Source organism: Drosophila pseudoobscura, chromosome X (assembly GCF_009870125.1).
Source record: "Drosophila pseudoobscura strain MV-25-SWS-2005 chromosome X, UCI_Dpse_MV25, whole genome shotgun sequence".
In the NCBI taxonomy this organism is placed as follows: domain Eukaryota; kingdom Metazoa; phylum Arthropoda; class Insecta; order Diptera; family Drosophilidae; genus Drosophila; species Drosophila pseudoobscura.
Window position 1 is genome coordinate 35,035,812 of NC_046683.1, and position 26,784 is coordinate 35,062,595.

The 26,784-nt window shown below is 46.6% G+C and overlaps 1 pseudogene; it reads left to right on the forward strand.

Annotated features, from left to right (window-relative positions):
- LOC117185140 (uncharacterized) overlaps positions 1 to 26,784 on the forward strand; it is a 33,427-nt pseudogene continuing 6,643 nt past the window's right edge.

A 26,784-nucleotide genomic window follows, 5' to 3' on the forward strand; every position in this document is an offset into this window, starting at 1 on the left:
ATGCAGTCATTGCATGTCAACCCTTCAATTCTATAGACATATTAGAGTGTCCGTTATATGGGGGGAAATTTTTTTTTCCGAATTCATTCACGCATACCCTCTTATTTTTTTCTTTTTGCCTTAAAGTATATGTGTTTAAAATATTAATTGAAAATGTTGTCCTTAACCCATGCCGAATCACACTCAAAGTTTTACATATGTGAAAGGCTTTTGAGAAATTTTACTTAGTCCCCGATTTTTACAATAATACAATTTTAACCACGCAGTTCTAATATTTTATTGAGAATATTTTCTTTTTAAAGTCTCCTTTTACAATACGGGTACACTTTTCTATATTCTATGTTCCACATCCACTGTTCGACGGCCGTGAATGTCTTGCATCAAATTCACAGCTCTTTCTGCTGTATCATTTACTGCCTTAAGTAATGAAAGACTCTTCTTGCTTTTTAAGTAAGATGGCTTACTGTTCCATGATAAAGGTCACAGGCTCAGAAAACCGTCATCAATTTTAAGGCGATCAAATGATGTCCTGCCTTTTATAGATATAAAATCGTCCATATGTTTGTCTAAAATGGAAAGAAAACAAAAAATTGCATATTAGACTTAATCGTTCGTTCTCTTTCGTAGTGATCAGACGTGTTTTTGTTTTGCGCTCCGCATTTTTTCCTTTTGTTTTGAATAAACAGCCGGTGTTTTCCTAACTAAATTCTAATTATACTTCCTAACCAGACAACAATCTGGAAACCTATTCTATTACGCGAGTGCATGCCTTTTGATTTGTGTTAAAATATTATTTAACTTTTTATTTTTCGGCGTCGGCTTGTGTTGTGTTGTGTTGTTGCAGTGAGTGAGTATTGCATTGCAGTCCGCTCTCGTCTGGTAGCTTTTGTTGTTTTATCACTCTCTCGCTATCACCTCAACTTCAATAACTGTTTTTTCTCTCTCGCTCTTTAAACTTTCTGAGCAATAGTGCTCTCTGTTTAGTAGCTCTCGCTATAACCGCTCTCCACTCTGCACATTGTCTGTCTGTCTGGCACATTGGTCTGATACCAATTTGTTTTGTAAATTTTTTTGAGCAAATACATATATAAAATGGAATACGCTGTGGTCTGCGCCAAAAAAACCTGTAAGAAGCAGATCACTCACGATCAACCGATTATCCCCTGCTGGGTCTGCGTCAGCGTAGTGCACGCAAAATGCGCTGGATTTTCTGGCCTTGTGAGTGATGCCATTTCAAAGCGTAATGGCTTGCACTACAGTTGCGAGGCATGCCGTGTGGTGGAGAAAGACATGGTAGCTTTTATGAGGCAGACGCGGAGTGGCTTTAAGGAGCTGCCTGTTGGTTTTAAAAACCAATACGATCGGCTCCTAGCCATGGAGGCTCAGTTTAGCGGTTTAAAACTGCTGAATGAGTCTCCGAGGCGCAAAAAGGTCACTCCGCGTGATCTGCAAGTGCCAACCATCACTCAGCCGTGCGCCGCCGAAAAACTGACTCCGACTACTCCAAGGGTGCAGCAGTTGATCTCGCTTGCCACTCCAAGGGCAACGACAGCTGCTGGCGATGCAGATTCGGTAGCCGAATTCATCGCCTCGGAGAATGTGCAGCCAAGTACGTCTGCAGCGTCCGTGTCCGTGGTGTCCGCAAGTTCGCTAGCAGTCCCGCCTATCCTAATCCCACCAGTAAATAGACGTTCCGGACCTCCGGATATTGCCACCACAGGTACTAGGCCTGTGGTGACTAAACCACTGGTGGGAGTCCCACCAAAACGACAAGTTTTTGTTTCACGGCTGGCCCCTGACCTCACGTGTAATGATGTAATTGCTTTTATTCTAAGCAAAATAAAAGCCGTGGGATTAAAGGTATAGAAGTTCAACTTCTCTTATGCCAGGGAGATAGCCTCGTTTAAGATAAGCATCTCCCCAACTCAATTTGACACCATTTGCTCCGCCAAATTTTGGCCAGAGCATTTGGTGGTGAAGGAGTTTAAGGCTAAGAAGAAGAATACGCCCCCCATATCCTTTCCAAATCTTTCCAGTGTGCCACCCTCAATCTCAACTTCCTCTTCCTCAACTTCCCGTCTTGCTTCCACCTTTCCAAAAAACTAACTTCTCTTTTAGTAACCTATCAGAATGTAAGAGGCTTGCGTAGTAAGCTCAGCATTCTTTTCCGGGAATTTTTAGAATGCTCTTGACACATTTTTTTAAACTTGTGTCCCGCTTTCTTGTCCGGTTAGATCGGGAAATGACAGTCCCTTGTTAAATGAATGTTCTTTACTTCATAATCTTCGACTAGTTAAGACGGTGTTTTCACCGCCGAGGCTTTGTGTGGACCCTTGCTTAAACTATTCACCCTATTCATCGATTCTTCTTGCTTCCCCCCATCTGGAAGGAATCGTTTATAATTCCTCTCCATAAAAAAGGTAGCAAGTCTGGTGCAAAAAATTATTGAGGTAAAGCTAAGTTATCCGCTATTCCTAAAATGGTTGAGAAGGTTTTCACTCCGCACTTGCAACATCTCTGCAAGTCACGTATATCTCCAACTCAGCATGGATTTATAAGGCGCCGATCAACCACCACAAACTTGTTAGAGTTTACCTCTTTTATTATTGAAGGCTTTCAAGGTAACTTACAGACGGATGTTATTTACACCGACTTTAATAAAGCATTCGACTCTGTAAACCATTCTCTTTTAGCGCATAAACTTGACCTTTTAGGATTTCCGCCCAACCTCCTGAGATGGATTTCTAGCTATCTTTGTTTCAGGTCTCAAAGAGTCCTCTTCAAAAACTCCTTCTCTTCACAAGTAAAGGTGTCTTCGGAAGTACCACAGGGCAGCCATCTAGGCCCCTTACTCTTTACACTCTTTATTAATGACTTACCTTCGGTATTAACATATTCTCGAGTACTTATGTATGGGTGTTATTTTAGACCCCAAGTTAAAGTTTTCCGAACACATTTCTACCATGGTAAATAAGGCCATGGGCCTGCTTGGGTTTATAAAGAGGTGGTCAAAGGAATTTTACGACCCCTATACAACAAAGACTCTCTATACCTCGCTTGTTCGTCCGATCTTAGAATGCGGCTCCTGTGTATGGTGCCCTCAGTACAAAGTACACCAGGATCGTATAGAATCAGTACAGAAAAACTCTTTACTCTTTGCTCTGCGGGGCCTTAACTGGGATGAAGGTGTGAGACTCCCATCTAACTCTAGTAGACTACTATTAGTAAACCTCCCATCCTTAGTTAACCGTAAAAAAATGCTTGGTGTGATATTTATGCACAACTTGATCAGGGGTGACATAGACACCCCTGATCTGTTGAGCCGCATACACTTCACGATTGCTATTAGACCTACTAGAAAATTTACACCGTTGTTCCTTCCACTTTGTAGATCGAATTATTTCTCGCATGAACCGTTTAGGGTCTTATGCTCGGATTATTATTTCTGTTCGGGCGAAGCCCGAGTGTAAATTTTATACCATTGTTTTATTGCCTATCAATTCACTTTCTTTTCTATTTTGGTCATTATACTAAACTAACGTAACGTAAGCGTAGCTTTATCTATGCTCGCTCAGCAACATGCTCTCATTTAATCATCTATTCTTATCTATGCTCGCTCTTGTTATCTTTTCTTTCCTATGCCGTCGCTAAGCCGTCAGCAGCTGCGCCTGCTCTAGCAGTTACCGCTTGATATAGTTGGAGAACAGACCCTTTTTGTCCCCAATCTATTACTTTGGCTCGAGATCGGCTCGCTTGCCTCATCCAAGTGTGTCACTCTAATACTATTGTAAAAGGCTCTGGCATCTTCGGCCACCCTCAACACACAAAATACCTATAATAAAATTTATAACGTTTTCGGAAATTAATAATTTGTGAAATTATTGAACAATCATAGTCAGCGAAAAAGCTCGTTGTCTCAACATTTGGTGACCCCGACGTGATCGTCAGTAACAATTTGGAAATAAACAATTATAAACAGTGAAAATTATCCGCTAAACATAACTGTTCGAACGCGAAGCGGTTAGTTCCCATTTCGTCGCGCGCTTGCTTACAAGCACTAATACAGCTACGTGCATTAGCGGCTTCGGGTTCGCTGCACTTGCGCTTGCATACCAAAAAAAATCAAACGGTTGGTTCTTCGATTCTTCTTTGTGCTTTGCTCGCTGCTGCCTGTCGAAAATGGATGAGTCTAATGACGTGCCGGAAAACAGGGTGTCTTTTTACAAACTAAAGGCACTCTCAATATACAAAAAAGCCGTTTCACTTCGAGAGACGATATTGAATGATGAAAACAACCCAATCAGTGAAGATGCGCTAAGTGTTCATTTAAAATTCTTGGAAAAAATGTCCGACTCATTTAATGTTACTCATTCTAATTTAGAAGAGCTTGATGTAAGCGAAATTGGCAGCGACTTAAGCAACAATTTTGAGGATTTGGCGATGGAAATCGAAGTTCGTATTCGCTCAGCACTCCGCAGGACTACCCAGAACATGCCGCATCACTCAACGATACGACCCGAACTCAACGTTACTGCCTCCGGAAATGTACGGTCACGATATCATATTCCTGACATTAAACTTCCCACTTTCCGTGGAGGTTATACTGAGTGGGCAGACTTTTACTCGATGTTTAGCACAGTAATAGATCAGGAGCCCTTTCTATCAAAGATTGAGAAGTTCCAGCACCTGCGCTCATGTTTGGATGGACCTGCCCTGGAGGCTGTTCGCTCTTTGGAAGTATCGGAGAGCAATTATGATATTGCATTGGACATTTTAAACAATCGTTTCAATAATAAACGTTTAATCTTTCAGGCACACGTCGCTGAGATTCTGAGGCATGAGAAGGTTGAAGATGGGTCAACTACAAAGCTACGTACTTTATCGGACAAGCTTCATTCTCACATGAGAGCGCTTAGATCGATGGGTACCATGGAGGAAATAGCTGGATGCATCATCGTTCACTCCACATACAAGTATCTCGACTCTGATACCAGGACCAAATGGGAGGAGCTGTCGCCCCCTAACGTCATACCAACATGGGACCATTTTTCGGCTTTTTTGGAGAGGAGATGTCAAGCCATGGAGACCATGGATCAAGCTATGTTGATTCAAATCCATAGCAGTCAGGTTGGAAAACATAAACGAATCACTCATTCAAAACACAGTCTTGTTGCTATAAATACAATCGTATTGGAATGCGTGTTCTGTGATAATAAAGGGCATAACATTTACAGCTGCACTCGCTTTGGAAACCTTTCGCCATCTTTGCGTCTTAGAGAGGCAAGGAAGCTTAGAGTTTGCTTCAACTGTTTGAAGAAGGGACATCGGAATACCTCCTGCAGTTCAGGCTCTTGTCGCACATGCGGTGAAAAGCATCATACCCTTTTACATATCAACAATCCGCTGCCTACGTCAGTTAACACGGAACCTGCAAACGCTACTACGTCTCCTATTCAGACAGACTTATGCCCAGGCCCCAATCTTTCAAGTTCTCTTGTTGCCGCTTCATCACCATGCTCGCCTCCTGCTCAGAATCTTAGCTCAGACGTAGTGCTTCTAGCCACGACAGTCATTATGATAAAGAGTCAAGTTGGTGATCTTCTTCCTTGCCGGGCTCTTCTGGATTCAGGCTCTCAGATTAATTTAATAACCTCTCGCTTTGCTCAGAGGCTTCAGCTGAAACGAGCCAAAGGGTCGGTATCAGTATCGGGTATCGGCGCTGATTCTGCATTTCACACGGAAGGTTCAGTTAATTTGGTCATTCAATCCAGGACTTCCGATTACTTCACGAGTCTCACAGCTCTCGTTGCTCCACGTATTACAGGAAACCAGCCTGCTTCTTCATTTGATGTATCCAAATGGGAAATGCCATCCAATATCAGCCTTGCTAACCCACACTTTAACAAATCTCAGCGCATCGATGTACTTATTGGAGACAGCTTATTTTACGACATTTTATGCGTTGGACAGATCAAATTGGAGAGGGGACTTCCTATAATACAAAAAACCCGTCTCGGCTGGGTTGTCACAGGTGGAGGTCAGTACTCCCGCAGCTCAGTGCTCCTAGCTGCCTCTAGTTCGACGGAATTGAGTCAAACGCCTACCGTTGGTTTGGATGAGCTAGTGCGAAGGTTCTGGGAAGTGGAAAACTGCCACGGTCCCGCTACAGAAGCAACAAAGGAGGAAATTGCTTGCGAGGAACATTTCAAAAAACATTGCGGTCGGCTTCCAAGTGGCGAATATTGCGTTCAATTGCCTTTAAAGCTGAGTGACAGTCTTCTTGGAGATTCTTATCAACAAGCCTATCGCAGATTTCTCAATCTAGAGCGCAAGTTGGTTCGCAAACCGCTTCTCAAGGCCCAATACGCCGCATTTATAAAGGAATACGTCGATTTGAATCACATGTCCCCTGTCAAAAGTGACGCACTTAAACAATGCAAATTTTTTCTTCCTCATCACTGCGTCTTAAGAGAAGACAAAACCACCACAAAACTCCGAGTAGTTTTCGACGGATCCGCTTGTACATCTACAGGATATTCCCTCAACGATATATTGATGTCTGGCCCAACAATTCAGCCAAAGTTAGTTACGACTCTTCTTCGATTTCGTACCTTTCGTATAGCATTGACTGGTGACATTTGTAAAATGTATAGATGCGTCCGTGTCTCGCCCCAAGATAGTTTTCTGCAGTGCATACTGTGGCGTGACTCACCCCTCGAGGAGCTAAGGACATTCAAGCTGGATACCGTGACCTATGGAACGAAACCAGCAGCATTTCTGGCCGTCCGTTCTATGCACCAACTAGCGGCAGACGAGAGTTCGTCATATCCAATTGGCTCTGAAGTTGTGCTGCGGGACTTTTACGTGGATGATTTGCTAACGGGGGGAGATACTACAAATGAGGTGCTGGAAATAATTCGCCAGGTGTCAGGACTATTAGCCAAAGGAAATTTCAAGATCAGAAAATGGTGTTCCAACGATACATATGTACTCGATCAAACACCCCATGAAGATAGGGAAACATTTGTTAAATTTACTGATGGCAGCGATGTAACCAAGACGCTAGGTTTAGCATGGAATCCCACTTCGGATGAGCTATTATTTTCATTGTGTCCCAATCAAGTCCCTTCGAAACCAACTAAGCGAGTTGTATTGTCAACTATTGCACGATTTTATGATCCACTCGGACTTATAGGGCCAGTTATTACTAAAGCAAAAATATTTCTACAGCAGCTGTGGAAAGAAAAGCTTCATTGGGATGAAAGTCTGCCAGTCTCCTTACGCACAACTTGGATCAACTTTATTCAGCAGTTTGACTCTATGCAACAAATTTCTTTCCCGCGCCTATCTTTCCTTCGAAGCAGCAACCTTGAAATGCATGGATTTTGTGATGCCAGCATGAGTGCTTATGGAGCTTGCATCTACGCTGTTTCGCAAGGCGACAATGGAGTCAAGGCAAATCTTCTATCTTCCAGATCTCGTGTAGCGCCACTGAAGACTATCACAATACCCAAGTTGGAATTATGTGGTGCAGCGCTACTCGCTCAGCTTATGCATGAAGTGTCTTTGATGAACTTCAAGTGCTCTTATTATTGCTGGTGTGACTCCACAGTCGTTTTGGCTTGGATCAAGAATCAACCATCCAACTTCAATGTATTTGTCGCTAATAGACTTTCTGTTATTCAGGAACTCACATCTGGAATGTCTTGGCTGCACGTGCCAACTGATCTAAACCCTGCCGATATGCTTTCTCGAGGATCATTACCAGCTGAGCTCATCAATTCTCATCTTTGGAAGTATGGACCTACATACTTGACAGCCAGTAAGGATCAACGGCCAAGTACACCTGCTCTTCCAGAGCCGGTTTTGGAGGCACGAAAAACCATACTAATTACAAACTGCGCGTCAAGATATTTGGTGGAAGAATCAAAGTTTGTAAATTCCTTCCCCAAAATGCAACGAATTTTTGCGTATGTATGCAAATTCATTCATCGACGAAAGTCTGGAATAACTGTGGAGGACTTGCGTTTGGGAACCGAACTGCTTATTCGTCTTACTCAACAATCTCGTCTATCCACTGAAATAAGAGCCCTGGAAACGCGAAAGGACATCAAGGCTTCAAGCTCGATCGCCTCTCTTTCGCCATTTTTAGATGATTGCGGTTTGCTTCGAGTTGGAGGGCGTCTTAAAAACTCTACCTTGGACTTTGAAGCACGGCATCCCATAATATTGCCCAAGAATCATTCCATCACTTCTGCTCTGATACGGCACTTACACGAAAAGCACCTTCACGCTGGACCCCAGTCGCTATTAGCCATCATTCGTCAAACGTACTGGCCAATCGGTGGCCGAAAGACCGTAGCACACGTAATCCAAAAGTGTGTCAGATGCTTTAGAGTGAAGCCTCGAACTCTCGAGCAAATAATAGCAGATCTTCCGGTGGACAGAGTCAGCGAATCTCGTGCATTTTTAGTTACCGGCGTGGACTATTGCGGTCCGTTCCTGTATAAATCAGAAGTTCGAAACCGGCCCCCACTAAAGTGCTACATGAGCATTTTTATATGCTTCTCCACCAAGGCGGTTCACATCGAGCTTGTGAAGGATCTTACAACATCTGCGTTCCTCTCTGCTCTTCGCCGTTTCATTTGCACCCGTGGAAGACCGATTCGTATTTGGTCAGATAATGCCACAAATTTTGTTGGAGCGCGGAACGAACTGGCGGAACTTAAGTCGCTATTCCTAAGCGACAGTCATCAAGAAGCCGTGCATCAAGCTTTTCTCAACGATTGCATCGATTGGCGTTTCATTCCTCCTAGATCGCCACATTTTGGAGGATTGTGGGAGGCGTCAGTCAAGCTTGCTAAGCATCATCTTCGACGTGCCCTCGGATCCTCGCTTCTTGGATTTGATGAGCTGCGCACTCTCGCGTGCAATATCTGTGCAATCATTAATTCAAGGCCATTGTTTCCTCTTTCAGAGAACCCTGCAGATCTCGATGTACTCACGCCCAGCCATTTTCTAGTTGGCGCCCCTATCACAACCTTCTTGGAGCCTGACTTGGTTCATTTAAACGTCGATCGCTTGGACCGTTGGCAGAAGGTCACACAGCTTCAGCAAATCTTTTGGTCTCGCTGGCGCCAATCGTATTTAACCAGTCTTCAAGAAAGAACGAAGTGGCGCACCCGGAATCCTGAGCTTCACGTCAATGATGTCGTTCTTGTTAAGGACGAGAACTTCCCTCCTCTGAAGTGGCCTCTAGCGAGAATCCTCGAGCTCATCCCAGGAGCTGATGGCTGGTATCTCGAGTCGCCTTGATCAGGATGGCTACAGGTGTTAGCCGAAGAGCACTTGCAAAACTATGTCTATTGCCTCTACGAGATGAGGTGAAAGGCATGGATCCTTCCACGGGGGGAGTATGTTCGGGCGAAGCCCGAGTGTAAATTTTATACCATTGTTTTATTGCCTATCAATTCACTTTCTTTTCTATTTTGGTCATTATACTAAACTAACGTAACGTAAGCGTAGCTTTATCTATGCTCGCTCAGCAACATGCTCTCATTTAATCATCTATTCTTATCTATGCTCGCTCTTGTTATCTTTTCTTTCCTATGCCGTCGCTAAGCCGTCAGCAGCTGCGCCTGCTCTAGCAGTTACCGCTTGATATAGTTGGAGAACAGACCCTTTTTGTCCCCAATCTATTACTTTGGCTCGAGATCGGCTCGCTTGCCTCATCCAAGTGTGTCACTCTAATACTATTGTAAAAGGCTCTGGCATCTTCGGCCACCCTCAACACACAAAATACCTATAATAAAATTTATAACGTTTTCGGAAATTAATAATTTGTGAAATTATTGAACAATCATAGTCAGCGAAAAAGCTCGTTGTCTCAACAATTTCCTCTACCATATTATATCCACCACTAATTCTTTTCCTCTTATTAAATTACTAATATTTTCACACTTTTCTAGTTAATAGTAATTGTTGTGGTATTTGTAAGTGTATTTTGAAAGCATGCTGTTCAATTGCAGAAATATGCTTAATTAATAGTTTATAATACCCGTCGGCATAACACAGTGACACCGTGACACAGTCTTCTTTTTAACATGTAATTGAAATTAACCATAATACACAAACATATATTTTTACAGACTCATCCCTTTTGTACCTTTTGTTATCTATAAATAAGATTGAATTTCAACAATAAAGTCAGTATAAGAAACAGTACCATAGCTGCCTGTCACTCATCTTCCATCGCAATCATCAAAGGCTGTCGCCGTGTCTTCAGACTCACCCAAAGTAGGATACCCACTCCGTAGTCCAACTGGTTCAAGTTCTAGTTGCGACGACCAAAATGTAGACGGTTTATGTACCGTATGCAACCCAGCTTCTTACACACACACATTAACATTTGGTGACCCCGACATGGGTCATCCTTTTAAACTGTCAGACAAGCTACAGTGAAAGGATTCGATTTGGACATCAGATTGAAGCAGTCAACAAGACATATTCAATAAAAATTTGGCATCCGGCCATACACTTACGGTAACATCTCCTACCAATGAGTATCACTTTGGCAAATCTGACATATTCAGGTTATCAGCCAACAGAAAGACAGCTATAGAATTCGATTACCACAGAGGCAATCAATTTTTGTTGTTTCGTGCGTTCCATAGATTGGAAACAGCACAAATCCCTCCATCCAACACATCACCTGTACTATCACTTTTCTGACCGACAACGGTTTCGATTCGGAGCGTATCTAGCTGCAAAGCAAATAAAACACTCCCAACGGGTCAAAAGTAATAAGTACAAACAGATAGAATGGATACACAAATGGAGGCAGAAGCTGCCGCTACAATGACAATGGATGTGCAGCAAGAGATTGGTGAGGAAATATCGAGGTGCATTCGGAACTTTAGAAAAGATTCCCAAGAACGAAAGCAAACGGCCTCTTATTGTCAAGCCAAAATATCAGTACTCGAAAATGCGTGGAATCGCTTCAACAAAAACGACTCCAAACTTCGCGATACAGACAAAACGGATAAATACGTAAAATTCCGTGAAGACTTACGTACAACATGTAAGCAATACATTACGATTTTTACCGAATGCATTGATAAGCTATCACAGACGTCTAGTGCTCGTGGGGAACGTCAAATCATCCCTAAAGAAAAGCATGAGAAAACTCCAGTAGGTCCCAAAGAAAGCGATCTGATCCAGCAGTTCTCGAAGGATTACAGCAAACTGCTTTCACTATGTCGCCGACAAAAAGCCATAGTAGTGAAAGAACTTTCAGAGGCGGAAAGACGCACATCAAGTGATTTGATAAAATCACTATGGACTCAAGCACAGGAAGTTCACTTCACAATTCATGAGGAATACGAGGACCCAGTTTAAGGAGGATATGACATGGAATCCTACCGAACACTGAAAAGTAAGGTCCAAAGAGCATGGGCAAAATCAGCCACACCAAACACGGATATCGTGCAGCTTCCACGCAGCAGCATCCCAAAGTTTGATGGGGATCTATTAAAAAGGACCCAGTTCTTCGATCTGTTCTCATGCATGGTGCATGAGAACAACATGCCTACCAACATGTGGTATCTTAAAACCACCGTTACCGGCGAGGCAGAAAGATTGATTCGACATATCGATCTAAAGGAAAAAAATTATGAAGCCGCTTGAGAAATACTAGTTAACGCATACAACAATCCCAGAGATGTTTCGAATACAGTACTGAACCGCTTCCTCAATCATCAAACAATTAATGACGATCCCAAGTCATTAAAAGAGTTGTACATAACAACCATAGAGTCCCTTGCATCACTCAAGGGATTAGTCATCAATATATCTACATGGGATCCGATATTGATTGCCATTATCAGCAACAAACTGGTTGTTACAAATAAGGCCTTGTATGAGCAATCATTGGGAAGCTCAAAGGACATTCGAAGAATTTCGTCCAAATCTCCATCAGAACGACTGAATTGGGTACAAAAACAAAAAATGTGCGTTAATTGCTTTAGAACAAATCACAAAACAAACGCATGCCCAGGTCGAAACTGCTTCAATTGTGACAACAAGCACAACACGATGCCACATTTGGAAACAGCATCCGGCGCAGCTACAGAATCAAGAGGCCCGACGGTTGGTGCAGCAAGTAACAACAGTTACAATCTACTGGACACAGCAAAGGGGGCAGCAGAAGCCAACAACGGGCAGGCTGCTAACTTCAGAGCACTGCTAGATTCAGGATCACAGATAAACTTGATCTCTGAACAAATGGCATCAATTTTGTCATTGAAACTAAAAGACACAACATTACGGATCGAAGGAATTGGAGTTCAATCAAAGACTAGCAGAGCACGAGTAAATGTGCTCATGAAATCCCTTCACAATGGTATTACGCAAAGAATTGAAGCTTTCGTATTACCACAGATAATAGCTGATCAGCCAGCTCAGGCACTCGATACAGAGAGCTTAAACGTACCAAGTGTTCAGGCCAGCAGTAGACAGTTTCCGCGCACCGGCTCCGCGCGCCTCGGTCCCGGCTCGCTCTCGCTCGCTCGGAGGGGCGCTCGGATCCACAATCCACGATCCCTACGGCGCTCACGGCAGAAAAAGCACCGTAAGGCATAAAGTTAAGTAGTGACGTTTCAACCCCCATTTCAAACGCAGGACCGCGCGACCCCCCCGAAATAAATAATACCCATTTACCACAAATCACCACAGCATTTTCTTTCCTTGCGACGGCTACAGGAGTTTTCACTTCATCATCCATATCGTCGTTGGAGACTTGAGCTTCACGTCCGCCCCCTACAAACATTGGTCCTTCGAGCCGGATCTTCGCCTTCCCCATAAGGAGACGCTTACCCCAGCCAGCATCGGCGGATCGCTCCAAGTTCAAGATAAGTAAGTTAAACACCAGTGCAGTGATTTTGTGCGAGTTTTCTATCTCGGTCCGAGTTCCCGTGGCATATGTACATACATATGTATTCATTTCTCGCTCTAGTTCCAAATTAAACCATACTTCGTTCTACCAACGGTTGTGGCCACCTACTTCTCCAAAGGTTTAATTTGATCCGAGCAAGCTCCTGCGGTCAACCTCCGATCCAGTATATATATTCCTACCTCTCCCAGCTATCCGCTGAGCTTTGGTTGCTGACATATGCACATGCATACAAGCACATGTACACATCGCAACGCAATCCAAGCGGCTGAAAATAATCATAAATTCATATTCTTGCAATTACTTTGTTGTTTTTTTTCCATGCTCAACGTACCATAGTTTTTCGGTTTTATGAATAAATAAAATAAATCACTGCGTCTCCGTATTTAACTAATGATATTGCCAGCAAAACTAAGACACGATCCATACATACGGCACAACATATGTATTTATCTTACATATAAATACATACGTACGCATTTTAAATTATACATATTGTATATAAAACGGTTATCCATCGTCTTAGCCGTTGTTTTACATCTCGTCAAAAGGTTGGTTCGTCAACCCAAGCCACGGTACATAGCACTTACATCCATACGCACACACATACAAGCAGCAGCAGCGGTGCATTCGTTTTGTTTTCCATTTCGCATTCGCTTCTCCACCGTTTGCTTGCGTTGTTGTTGGTGGGAGAATATTTTTCGGTACTGCGCTTGACCGTAACGGAACGCCAAGTGACGCGCTACCCTGCACTTCGAGGGTATATTGTCTTCAACATTGCCCCAGCTGAGCGAGGTCCGACCACATCCAGGGCTCACACACCACATGCCTTTGAGGCCTTGTTGCTCCCCTCGGGAGTCCCTCGCACGGTTCTGAGCACTATGGCCCAATCGGCCGCCAATTCCGCACGATCTAAGTTTGCCTTGGCTGCAAGCAGACTGACACGCTTCGACCAGAAGCTCAGCGCTCCTGATGCTAGCACACCAACCCGCTCGCTCTCCCAAGTCCATCGAGATCAACTCCGAAGCCTGTGGGCGAAGGTGGACGCGGAGTTCGAGACCTGTGTGGAGGCGATAACGGAAGTAGATCCACAGGGGGTAGCTGAAGTCCAGGGGATGTACGATGACTGCTACGCGGTCTACGCGCAATGCCTTGCCGAACTGAACGATCAGCTCGCACCCCAGACTGTCCCTCACACTCCTCAACTGGCCATTCAAGTGCCGACTTCCGGCGGTTGCCGTCTTCCTCCATGTGACACTGAAGTTTTCAGTGGGGACTACCAGCAGTGGCCCACGTTCCGAGACCTGTTCACCGCCATATATATAGAGAAACCGAGGTTGGCTCCAGTAGAAAAACTGTTCCACCTCAACAAAAAAACAAGCGGTGAAGCCCACGACATAGTGGCACAAGCTCTACTCACGAACGAAGGGTTCGCGTCAGCATGGAGCGCCCTCCGTGAGCGTTTCCAAAACAAGAGGCTGATACTCAAAGCCCAGCTGAAGATCCTTTTCAGTCTGCCCCAAATCCGCACCGAGTCAGCTGCAGCGCTAAAAGAGCTTCAGAGGGCCGTCCACAAGTGCCTTACGACACTCAACCACTCCGAGATCTCCACAGACAGCATTTTCGCTGACGGAGTGTTAGTGAACCTTATATCCGCGAAGTTGCCGAAAGCGACTTTGGAGCTTTGGGAGCAGTCCATGACACACAAGTTCGAAATTCCCAGCTAGCACGCTATGGACCAGTTCCTGGCGGAGCGGTACCTGTCTCTCGAGGTGACCGAGGACGGCCATCCAGGCATGGAGACTCAGGCCCACTCCAGGGCGAGTCTACCCATGTCAGAGAGTTCAAAGGGCAATCCCAACCCATTCCGTTCCCAAGGGAGCCCTGTTGCAAGGCGGGTTCACTCGTTCGGAACAACTGTGGATCCGAAGCGGAGAACGTGTGATCTTTTCTTCAAAGATAACCATCCGATCCGGGTATGCCCTCAATTCCTTCAGATGAGACCTGATGCTCGCTCCAGCTATATTAAGCAAAAAATGCTTTGCTTAAACTGTTTCGCAAGAGGTCACCAGATTCGTGAATGCCAAAGCGCCCACAACTGCAACACGTGTGGAGACCGGCATCATACGCTGCTGCACCGTGGCACTCCAGTTTCCAGCCAATCCGTGCCCAACTCCGTACCACTTCCGACTCCTGCCGAAGCTCAGCCAAGCGTTCAGAACTATTTTGCCTCCGGCAAAAGGGCGGTACTCCTGGGCACATTAATGGGCATTATTAATATTTGCCACTTGGGGACACATTTTCGCGCCCGCGCTCTAATCGACCCGGGTTCCGAGGCGACGTTCATTACGGAACGTCTCTTCCAGATCATTAAGTTGCCGTTCCGACTCGCCTAGGCACAAGTCTCGGGCCTCAATCAGACAATATCCGCTCAGTCCAAGAAGCTCTGCCATTTTTCCATCCGCTCCCCGACTAAGCCGGGCTTACACTTGGACGCCACAGCCTATGTCCTGCCGGAACTATTAGGCAGCCTTCCCTCCCATCCGATCCCGCAACACTCGTTACGAGACTTGCCGAACCTGCCATGGGCAGACCCGACATTTTACGAAAGCTCACAAATAGATGTCCTGATTGGTGCCGACATCCTTCCATCCATCCTCTTGAGCGGCTCACAGACGAACATCTGTGGATCTCTCCTCGGACAGGAAACCATTTTCGGATGGGTTCTTACAGGCCCAGTGCCAAACACGGTACAAGGAAGGGTCGCATCCTTCTCCATACGTCGTCACGTTACCGTTTCGCGACCCAGATCATCTCGGATCAGATCTGGGGTATTCAAGGGCAACCGCGCTGGCCCAGTTCCTAAGAAACGAAAATCGCTTGAAAAGAAACAGTCCCCTACAAGAGCAGTACGACACCGTGATCCAAGAATACCTAGAGCTTGAACACATGACAGAAGTTCCTCCGACTCATGGGTCCTCAACCTACTACCTTCCGCACCACGCTGTCTTCAAGCCTGAGAGCACTACCACGAAGGTCCGCGTGGTATTTAACGCATCCAGCCCGTCGACCAACGGTGTGCGTTTGAATGATCTTCTGCACGCCGGCCTGGTCTTCCAATCGCACTTGACCCTCCAGATCCTAAAGTGGCGTTATTTCCGGTACGTTTTCCACGCAGACATCACCAAAATGTATCGCCAAATTTGGGTTGACCCGAAACACACCCCTTTCAAGCGAATATTATTTCGAAACAAGAAGGGACATAAGACCGTAACCTTCGGAGTCAATTGCGCTCCTTTTCTTGCCATCCGAGTGTTGCAACAGCTAGCAAGCGATGTCCAGTCCAGATTTCCGAAAGCGAGTCGCATTATCCGGTCATTCATGTATGTCGACGATGTCCTAGCCGGAACGGATTCTACCGATGAGGCTCGACTAACGATCCGCGAGTTGCAGGCCGCACTTAGCTCTGCAGGGTTTCCGCTGCGGAAGTGGACTTCAAACCACATAGCTATCCTAGCAGGATTTCCGAATGCTCATCATCTCCACACCGATTTTCTGGAGATGGAGGAAGAGGGCACGGCTAAGACTCTCGGGATTCGCTGGAAAGCGACTTTAAACGTGATTTTTTTGTCCCTCCCGAGTTAGTACCTGAGTCGTCATACACCAAGCGAGCAGTTCTGTCCCAGATCGCAAGGCTGTTCGACCCCGCGGGGTGGTTGGCCCCATTCATTGTCCGGCCCAAGATCTTCATGCAAGAAATCTGGTTGCAGGACCTGGGATGGGACGATGAGCTTCCAAGCGAGATGCGCCAGCGCTGGCAAAGTTTCCTGCGGAGCTACTCCGATCTCGACCAAATCCATATTCCAAGATGGGTTGGCTCCCGGCCAGCGGTAAAAGTCGAACATCATGGGTTCTGCGATGCATCCGAGAAGGCTTACGGTGCTCCCATCTACGTGCGCATTGAGGTTGACCGTTTGGTCGAGGTGCAGCTTCTAACAGCGAAAACGCGAGTCGCACCCGTGAAAACCATGTCGCTCCCCCGGTTAGAGCTTTGCGGGGCAGTGCTTTTGGCTATCCTGCCGAATATGCCAACAGCAAGTACGAGCTACTATTGCTGGACCGACTCCACCATAGCCCTCGCCTGGCTGGCAAAGCCAGCGTGTCACTGGACCACGTTCGATACCGACCGATATTGAGAAGTGGGGCCACGTTCCATCCAAACAGAACCCCGCGAACTTAGCCAACAGAGGCGTGCCGTTACAGGAGTTGGTAGATAACCAACTCTGGTAGCACGGACCAACTTGGCCGCAGAGCGGCCGAGATCAATGGCCGGCACCAGTTAGTAACTCCCCCGTTATGACCTTAGAGCAGCGAACTGTAAAGGCCCATTTCGCACTCAACCCAGCCCAACCTTCCTCGAACGATTCTCCAATCTGGAGAGAGCTCTACGAGTCCGAGCATATATCCCGCGCTTTACCAAGCGCTGCCGGAAGTTAGCCACCGCGCAAAAGGGCCATCTTACGAGCGGCGAAATTACCAAAGCTGAAAAAACTCTTATCCTAGAGACGCAGCGTAGAGAATACCCCGAGGAGTATCGCTACCTAAGCGGTAAGCGGCCAACGCCACGGTCAAGTTCTATCCTGAACATGAACCCTTTCCTAGACCGCCATGGGTTGATCAGAGCATGCGGCCGTATCGCTGGCTCTGAAGTGCTAAGATACGACGAACGACATCCAATCATTCTCCCATACAATTGTCGATTGTCTCGCCTTCTCGCGCAATTCACACACCGGATAACTCTTCATGGCGGCAACCAATTGATGGTGCGCCTCATTCGATCAAAGTATTGGATTCCAAAGGTTCAAAGGCTTATGAAGGGGGTTGTGAATTCCTGCAAGGTCTGCGTGATTCACAAAAGGAGGTTGCAAACCCAAATGATGGGAGATCTTCCAACCGAGCGGTCGTCCTTTTCCAGACCGTTTACGCATACAGTGTTTGATTCCGCGGGTCCTTTCGAAATACGGAACTATACAAGGAGAGCATGTCTGATCACGAAGGGGTATGTGTGCGTATTCGTGTGCTTTTCCGCAAAGGCGATACATTTAGAATCCACGTCCGACCTCACCACCGAAAAATTTCTCGCCGCTTTCGCTCGGTTCGTCGCAAGGCGGATGTCCACAGCGTATCCATTCATATAATGGAAAAACTTTCGTTGGTGCAGCAACCCTGCTTTCCAGTAACTTCCTTGAAGCGTTTAAGGACTCGGTGACTGATGCGTATAGCCATCAGCGGGTTTCGTGGCGCTTCATCCCACCAGGAGCTCCACATATGGGAGGTCTATGGGAAGCCGGAGTGAAGAGTTTCAAAACTCTCTTCTACAAGGAGGAGCTTTGAGGAGCTTACTACGCTGCTCGCGAAGATTGAAGCGTGCCTCAATTCCAGGCCGCTCTCACCGATGTCCGATGATCCGACGGAGCTGCTAGCCCTCACTCCCGGGCACTTCCTTATTGGGGGACCCTTAATGAGTACGGCTGAGCCCGAAATAAAGGGGAACCTTAATTCGATCCTCAATCGGTGGCAGCATTTGAAGGCCCTCAACCAACAGTTCTGTCAAAGGTGGAAGGAGGAATACCTCAAGGAGCTCCACAAGCGGACTAAGTGGCAGACGCCGACGCCAAATCTGCAGGTTGGCGATATGGTGGTCATCAAAGAGGATAACCTGCCGTCCAACGAATGGCGGCTCGGAAGGATAACTTCCGTGTATACCGGTGCCGACGACGGGGTCCGTGTGGTGGATATCCTTACCGCGGTACCCTAAAGAGACGGGTTGTAAAGGTCGTTCTCCTGCCAGTAGAGCCCCGTAGTTCCATCCAACAATAACGTGAATTTGCACTTGTCCCATTCACAGCTCCGCACTAATACTTATTCGACTTCTCTATTCCATCCTAGTTCCATCCTCATCCAGACATGGCCCCACGGATCCGCGCCAGCCGCACCACGGGGAGCCGTCGTGATCGAGGGATCAACTCGTACCGTTGCCGGGTCTGCCAAGGAGTTCATCCGCTGCGGACCTGTCACCATTTCCCTCGCCTGAGCCCTGAGAAGAGACTCCGAGCTGTCCTCGTTAACAAATATTGCGGGAACTGCCTGGCCCACCAACACTCCGGCCAGGATTGTCGCAGTGGCGGGCTGTGCCGGGTGTGTGGCAAAAACCACCACACTCTACTCCACATACCCTCGTCTCGTCGTCCAGTCCGCTCGGCCTCAGGAGCATCGTCGCCACCTACAGCGCCCCACGTCAGACGCCGTCCTCGGCGTGTAGCCCGCTCGGCCTCAGGAACATCGTCGCCATCTACAGCGCCTCACGTCAAACGCCGACCTCGGCGTCCAGCCCGCTCAGCCTCGGCTGCATCGTCGCCATCCACGTCGGCCCACGCCGACCGCCGCCCGCGTCTCCCCGTGAGCCGCCCCGTGGCAGGGCCCCCGGCACCATCCGTCGACTCACTTCTACAACATCGAAGCCTCATCATCCTCCCGACGGCGCTGGTGGTCTTGGATACGGGTTCCAAAAACTTCGAGTCGGCGGCGCTCATCGACCCATGCACGCCGGTGAGCTGTATTCACGACTCCTTGGCCAGCGCCTTCAAGTTGCCCACCACTTGTGTGTGGGACGAGAAAGTGTGTACTGCGGTGATCCGCGCCAAAATGGGCGACTTCCAGTTGGAGACGATGCTCAAGGTCGAGCCCCGTTTGCGCATCCGCACGCCTACATTCGGTGACCTGAGGCTTGCCGATGAACAGTTCCATCGACCGGCTACAATCTCGCTCATCTTGGGAGAAGATGTCTACCCGAAGATGATCCAGCCCGGGTTCCTTGCGCGTGAGGACGGCCTGCCGGTGGCCCAGAGCACCGTTTTTGCCATAGGCCATAGGCCACCCCATTATACTTTGCAATCCTGCAAGGGGTGGGGGAGGGGGGGGGGGGGGAGGATGTTCAGGCCAGCGGTAGACAGTTTCCGCGCACTGTGCCGGCTCCGCGCGCCTCGGTCCCGGCTCGCTCTCGCGCGCTCGGAGGGGCGCTCGGATCCACAATCCACGATCCACACGGCGCTCACGGCAGAAAAATCACCATAAGGCATGGAGTTAAGTAGTGACGTTTTAACCCCCGTTTCAAACGCAGGACCGCGCGACCCCCCGAAATAAATAATACCCATTTACCACAAATCACCACGGCATTTTCTTTTCTTGCGACGGCTATAGGAGGTTTCACTTCATCATCCATATCGTCGTTGGAGACTTGAGCTTCACGTCCGCCCCCTACAAACACCAAGCAAGATTTCACTGGCAGATCCAAACTTCCATCAGCCAGGCAAAATCAAATGCTAATCGGAGCCGAGCATTACTACTCGTTGCTGCTACCAGATCAAAAGCAGCTAAGGACAGCAGGCCCGTCGCTACAAAACACGAAACTGGGATGGATTGTGGCAGGAAAAGTCAAATCTGCCCACAGTTCCTCACCCAATTGTGCAAAGGGAGTAAACGAGCTCATGGAAAGATTCTGGACTCTGGACAATCTAGAGACGGAAGACAAACCACGCACTGGAAACACGGGGCGAAGCTCATTTTATAGAAAATCTTCAGACAGCTTCAGACGGCCGGTTTATTGTAAAGCTCCATTTTCCGAACACCCTTCAGCCCTGGGGGAGTCGTTGGAAACCGCAACAAAAAGATTCCTAGCGTTGGAGCGGCGAAGCTCAACAGAAACTTGGAAGAGTTATGTGGATTTCATGGAAGAATATGAAGGACGAGGACAAATGAAGATGGTGCCAGCATCACAGGTTCCTAAAAAACACTACTTCATACCACACTGTGTACTTAGACCTCAGAGCACCACCACAAAGCTTCGGGTAGTATTCGATGCCTCATGCAAATCAGCAAGCGGGAAATCTTTGAACGACATTCTGCATGCTGGACCCACAGTTCAGAGCGGACTTATGTTTTGCTACGATTTCGACTCTTAAGTGCGTATTCACAGTGGACATAGAAAAGATGTACTGAAAATTGTGGATGAGTCCGGAGGATCAATTCCATCAGATGATAGTCTGGAGAAACAACCCTTCCGAAGATCTCAAGTACTATCGCCTGAAAACAGTCACATATGGGACAACAGCTGCTACGTTTCTAGCAACGTCATCATCCAGTAGGATCATCAACACTAAAAAACGATTTGTACGCTGACGACTGTTTAACTGCAGCAAACACTATTCCACAACAGTCTTGTCTTTGCAACAGTGCAGTCTTTGGTTCCAAACTCACAAACCGAGTCCGACAGGATCTGCACATGGACATTAACACGGTTCCAGGATGCTTTTGGAGTGATTCCACCATTGTGCTATCCTGGATAAACACATCATTATGAACATACCATACTCGCATAGACAAAATCCAGGCGTTCACAAACCAGTTACAATGGCGTCACGTGCTATCGGCCAGCAAAGAGCAGCAAGAGTCAAACAAGCGGGCCCATTTCTTATTGCAGGCGTCGATTACTGTTGACCAATTTCGATCCACCATAAGATAAGACCAGGTAAAGCATATATCGCCGTATTCTGCTGCTTTTCCACAAAGGCAGTGCACCTGGAGCTGGTAAGCGACCTGACCACAGAGGCATTCTTGGCAGCCCTGCGTCGATTCTTAAGCATTACAGTCACTGTGGAGATAATGTTTTTTATCCCCAATCGGCCGACTAATTATTTCAATTAAATAAAACTCGGCGCAGAAATAAAATTGCGATATGTTCTTTAATGCGTGACATCCAAATTGCAAGTGTGGCTTGCCTGCCCTTTACATTGCCGCTCCGATCGCTAAGCGCAGTTTCGCTCGGCCGACGTCGGTAGGCAGACGCAAAGCGGAGATAGCGAAGAGCGAGCTGGCAGAGAGCGTTTAGCAGGGCAAGCAATCGCAAAGCTTTAACAAACAAATGAGTGACATAGACATAAGTAACAAACAAAATAAGCGGCTGAGGGCCAAGAATTAGGTGCTATTTGGTAAGCAGCTAATCGGCTGGGTTCTGCTCCGAACATTCACCCCCCGTTGGAAGGCAAAGGCTTTCAACAGATCCATCCTGAAGGGGCAGAACCGCTATTTTTCCAACGGCCCTCTTGAAGATGCTTGCTTGGGCGCAGCTGGCGGCTACGCTGGGATGATCGTCGAACGCAGCAATCGGCGCTTCTTTACGAAGGCGGCTTGTCGTGATTACGTCTTGATCATCGGGAACCTCTGTAATTGCATAGAATGGCAGGAAATTTGGCAATGTAGAAATTGTTGAAAGTTGAATTTCATTTAGCGTGGATATGTAGGTTTTTAATATATCGGAAAGTTCGCGCTGCAGTTCCTGATTCTCCGATCGCAGTTTTTCCACTTGCACCTGGCACTCGAGCAGCTGCTTCCTGCATTGCTGCTCTAAGTTTTGGTACTCCAGCGTTGTGGGCCGAAAATCTTCATTAGAGATGGAGGAGGAATTTTCAAAAGCGGCTAAAACTGCACGCTTATTCTCCGAGCTATCAATGCTTCCTGACACTATCCAACCAAGTTTTGTCTCCTGCAATTTTGGCAATTGGTCTGATAGTCGAATCTGTCCGACGCACATTAAATCGAAGAACAAACCACCACCGATCAACAGATCGATACGTTGGGGCTTGGAGAAATTAGGACCAGCTAGTTTTAGATTATTCGGCATGGGCCAATCCTTTGCGTCTAGGCCGAAGTTAGGCTGCATTTCCGTAATTGAGTTGGTGACAATTGTAGCGAAGGAAGCTCGATAGCTTGCGTCCTGAGATTGTACAACTATATGTACAGACTTGCTCGAAGGTAGAATGGAATCTCCGATTCCAGAGATGTGAACATAAGTCGAGCGATGATCCAACTGCAACTGATCAGCAAGTCTAGATGTTACAAAGTTTACCTGTGACGCAGAATCCAAAATGGCACGACATGGGATAAGTGCTCCATAACGATCTGTTACATGGACGAGGGCAGTAGGTAGCAACACGTTCTGGCTAGGCTGAGATTTCTGGATCGAGGGGGGAGGGCTAGAACACCCGCTTGCTAGAAGCACAGTCGCGGCCTCTTGCTGGATCGATTCCTCGGCCGGTGAAGAGGAAGATGAAGCACCAGTTCCCGATGGAATGTGGAGTAGCGTGTGAGGTTTGGCCTGGCAATGCCTGCAAAGTCCTGACCTGCACCTCTGCAATTCATGGCCTTTGTTGAGGCAGTTCAAACACAAGCGGCTCTTCTTTGCTTCTTTGTATCTTTCAAACGCAGAGAGATTCAGGAATGCCTGACATCTAGATATGTAATGCTCGGAGGAATTGCAATGGTTACATATGGGGTTAGGATGGTCGTTACTGGAGGTGATAAGGGTGACAGGTTTGTCTTCTCCCATCTGTTGACTAGGACTTGTTGCCATGGCTGATCCCAAATTCTCCAGCATCCGACATCTCGCTTCCAAAAATGAGGCCATGCTTGACCACCGAGGCAATCCTGACGTCGGCAAGTTCTCTTCCCATTTCTCCTTTGTTTTGTGGTCCAGTTTCGTGCCTATGATGAAGATCAGCAACCCATCCGAAATCTCCTGCGGGGTCGCCAAGGTCTGAAGTGCACGCAAGTGCGAATTGATTTTGTCGCTGAGCGCGCGCAAGCCGATAGCTGAGCCCTTCTCCACCCCTTGCAGCCCGAAAATAGCCTTGACGTGTGCCTGAAAATTTAACAGTTTATTATCGAATCGCAACATTAGCAAATTCAACGCCTTGTCGTAATTCTCCTCAGAAAGTTCCAAGGAACGAATCGTATCCAGCGCAGCACCATCTAGACATCCACGAAGATATTGGAATTTTTCGATGATTGGGATACGATGGTCTTTGTGCACCATTGTCGAGAACATCGAGTGGAATTCTGGCCAATCCATGTAGTTCCCACCGAATCGCGGAAGCTGCAACTCGGGCATTCGAGAACGGCCTATACTATTATAGGCGAACAACGACGAATTCCCCTCGAGAGTATGCCGAGCTGTTGAATTGGCAACATTTACCGTGCGAGCAGCCATCAACTCCCGCGACAGCCTGGACCTAACCTTGACATAAACATTCGCAAAGTCCAGCCGGGCATCATGGGCTAACTGCAGGAAATCCAACCTTTCAAGGCTCGTTTTAGCGGCATCGAAATCCGCATTCATTCGCTCAATTTGCTCTAAGCGAGCTTGAAGTTTTGCCTCATCTAACTCGGCAAGCTCTTCCTTGGTGAGAAAGCGATCCATGGCCTTTAGTTGGCGCGCAATGGACTCGGCCTTGTGCCTGTAGAAATCTACATCACTCGGCATTGCTGCGTTCGCGACATTGGTAGGCTCAGGTGCTGCCATGTTGAGGTTTTAAAAGAGTCACTCAGCACGACCGAAAAAAACACCCTGTATACGTATAAACGTGGGAACCGAAAGCAAAGGGATAACAGCTAATGCCTTTAGCTGTGCGGCTGTGCGAGCTGTCCGATTCCGCTTTGTACTCAGCTTGTGTGTATTAGTGAGTTCGCTGCACTGCACTGACCGAATTGTCGCGACAGAGAAATTAATAGCCAGCAATGCGTGTATGTAGGTGTATGTAAGTATGTTTTAGCACCGAATTGTGCTTAACCGCCGAAAATTTGTTAAGGCTAACGAATGTCGATCGCGAATGATAATTAATTGACACTGCAACTCAGAGATCACGTCGGGGTCACCAAATTTTATGTGGAGATAATGTTTTTTATCCCCAATCGGCCGACTAATTATTTCAATTAAATAAAACTCGGCGCAGAAATAAAATTGCGATATGTTCTTTAATGCGTGACATCCAAATTGCAAGTGTGGCCTGCCTGCCCTTTACATTGCCGCTCCGATCGCTAAGCGCAGTTTCGCTCGGCCGACGTCGGTAGGCAGACGCAAAGCGGAGATAGCGAAGAGCGAGCTGGCAGAGAGCGTTTAGCAGGGCAAGCAAGCGCAAAGCTTTAACAAACAAATGAGTGACATAGACATAAGTAACAAACAAAATAAGCGGCTGAGGGCCAAGAATTAGGTGCTATTTGGCAAGCAGCTAATCGGCTGGGTTCTGGTCACATTATTCAATGCGACAATGCAATGGGTGGAAATAACCAGCTCAAAGAATTAGTAGAAGCTATATCAAGCTCAAAGGCAATTGCTCTGATCACGAATCATTGCCACACAAAAAAAGTAGAATTCAAATTCATTCCCCGTCGTTTGGCAACCTCTGGGAAGCGGCGGTTAAATCAGCAAAAAAGATTCTGATAACATTCATTAACACAACCTTGTTGCCATTTGAAGAACTAAGCACAGTGATGATCGAAATTGCAGCGATTCTCAATTCTCGAATAATTACTACAATGCCAAATGATCGAACTGATCCAACAGCGCTCACTCCAGGATACATTTTGACCCGATGTCAACACTGATTATCATGGAAAAAATTTGTTAAAGCGCTGTGAATTGGTATCGCGCTGAAAAAATTCATTCTGGAAACAATGGTCTACGGAATAACTCCAAAAATTGCAAGCTCGGCATAAGTGGAAGACCGCTTTACCAAACGTACCTGAAGGATTATTAGTTTTGGTGAAGATAGAAAACCTTCCAGTATTGAAGTGGCCAATGGGTCGCATCATTAATACATATCCTGGACAGGACAACCAAGTAAGAGTGGTTGATGTTTAGACAGCATTTGGGGTAAACAAGCGCCCGATGACTTTTCTAGCTCCGCTATTTCCAGAAGATGTGGCAATCAAACTTTCCAACAACGTGATCAATGACATCACGGAAAATGATGAGCCACTTAAACAGCGAACAAGAATATTTTTACCTACAACAACATTTTTAGTGATGTTGCTCATACTTCCATTAGCATTGTCACAGTCAATAAACTCGCAATAAAGCCTGTAATATTCTATGGGGAGCTTGGAACATCAAGAATAGCAACTTCTGGTTGGACCATGATCGTATATTATGACTTGGAGGGTATGCAACTAATGTCTGCTGGAATGTCAGAATTACGACACATGTGCCCTGAAAAATATTCCGGCATGCAACTCCATAGTTCAACACTTTCAACATGTGTATAACGAGCTAAAAACAGGAAACGTTTTAGTGAAAAATTGTCGAAAGCGCAGATCACCGCTGGATATCATAGGAAATATAGTAACCCGTTTTTTTGTGTTCTCGACTCAAAATACGCTGAGGAGATGACTCAATTAATTGAAAAAGTTAAAATCAATGAAGACTTCCTACTACATCTGCTTCAAAATCAAACAGCAATTGTCCACGTTTCAATAAACGTACTCAAAAAAGACAAAGGACCCACGGATAATCGCGTAAAAGTTTTGGAACAGCAATTGACTACTATCAACCGAGAAAGAGGGTCATATCACAACGATAATCTGACTCAAGCGTATTTAGGATTCTATTATTCTATTCTAGCCCTTTGTTGGCTCCCTATACCCTATTTGGTGGTTCTCTTGAGAGAATTACCCTGGTGGATGATCTGGGTGTTATTTTAGACCCCAAGTTAAAGTTTTCCGGTCACATTTCTACCATGGTAAATAAGTCCATGGGCGTGCTTGGTTTTATAAAGAGGTGGTCAAAGGAATTTGACGACCCCTATACAACAAAGACTCTCTATACCTCGCTTGTTCGTCCGATCTTAGAATACGGCTCCTGTGTATGGTGCCCTCAGTACAAAGTACACCAGGACCGTATAGAATCAGTACAGAACAACTTTTTACTCTTTGATCTGCGGGGC